Genomic DNA, 1577 nt, shown 5'->3' with positions numbered 1-1577 from the left:
ATCAGCCAGGATTTGTTGAGAGCCACACAGAAGTAATTTATTTCCCCTCCAGCGCCACCACATGTGAAACAAAGCATTGCACACTGATTATTTTACTCAATGGCTGTCCGTGGATGTGCCGCCCTTTGTAGCCACTGTCAGCTCTGGCAGATAGTATGAATGCTCATACAAAATGATCGGGCGGCATGTATCAGCTGTTAGGTTTCCTTTGAACTTTTTTGAGCATGTGCTTCTAAAATCTTGCAGAATTTGCTGGAAATTTTTCATAAATACAGAAAATCACTCCAGTGGGGAAACCAAAAGCGTAATAATTGCAGTGTCAAAGATTGCGACCATGATCGGACCCGTGTGGTTTTGGAAAACAGAAAGAACATTATACCAGGAAGGGGCCCAGGATGGGGTACATTATTATTGGAAATGGCTCTGGATGGTGGACATTATACCAGGATGCGGTCTGGATTGGGTACATTATTATTGGAAAGGGCTCAGGATGATGGACATTATACTAGGAAGGCGCCCATAAGGGATCACATTATACTAGGATGGGGGGACTTTATACCAGGATGGGGCCCAGGACAGGGGATATTATAACAAGAAGTGGCCTAGGATGAGAGACATTATTACAGTATGGGGGCCAGGATGGGGAGCATTGTTACAGAAAGAGGCTAGGATTGAGGACATTATTACAGGAAGGGGCCAGGATGGGGGGAATTATTACAGAAAGGGGCCCAAGATGGGGGACATTATTATAGAAAGGGGCTAGGACAGGGGACATTATTACAGAAAGGGGCTAGGACAGGGGACATTATTGCAGGAAGGTGCCATGATGGGGACACTATTACACATATCTCTTTATAGGATATAAAATACTACAAAGACCCATACATCTGACCAACATGGAGATGGGGGCCAAAATTTGCACCAGGGTCTATGGGGCTCTAGTTACGCCGCTATGGGAGACTGCAGTACATTTGCGCAAAAATGTTGAGATTTTCTAAAAAGTCACAATAGATGAATCAGCCAAAGTCATCTGGAAACCCAAATCCTGGTAACAATGGTAAACTTAAAAAAAAAAAAAGGTGAACACTTATAAAATAGAATTCCAGAAAGGCAAAAATGAAAAGAATTATACGCAAATGAAAAACAAGTTAAAAATTGACAACAACTAGACATAACAATGGTGCATAAGAGACAAATAAAAAACAGGCAATAAAAGCACCAAAAATAGATAAAAACAAGTGCAAATGCAATAATAAATTGAACCCCAATAGTATCATTAAGAGTTGTAGATCTGTCAACAGCAACTTGTTGGTGGTTTCCTTCCTACTTATGACAATCTTAGCTCGGCTGCTTCTTACAGGTAAGAACATATAAAGTTTTCTGATGTATTTCTAGCTGCATATGTTAATATTTTCTTTGTTCCTCATCCAAAAAGAAGCGAAAATAATTTTCTATGAAGCAACGAGATTATTTCAATCTGTACTGGGTGTCTTTAATGATGAAATCAAGAAGTCAAAGCAAAATATTACAATGATTATAATTGTGTTTGTGAAACATTTAACAAGTTGGCTGGCGCG

This window comes from Phyllobates terribilis, unplaced genomic scaffold, assembly GCF_046119375.1.
Source record: "Phyllobates terribilis strain yellow unplaced genomic scaffold, ASM4611937v1 Scaffold_4__5_contigs__length_816908805, whole genome shotgun sequence".
NCBI lineage: Eukaryota > Metazoa > Chordata > Amphibia > Anura > Dendrobatidae > Phyllobates > Phyllobates terribilis.
The sequence above is the reverse complement of the archived record's forward strand: the minus strand, read 5'-3'. Positions refer to the sequence as shown.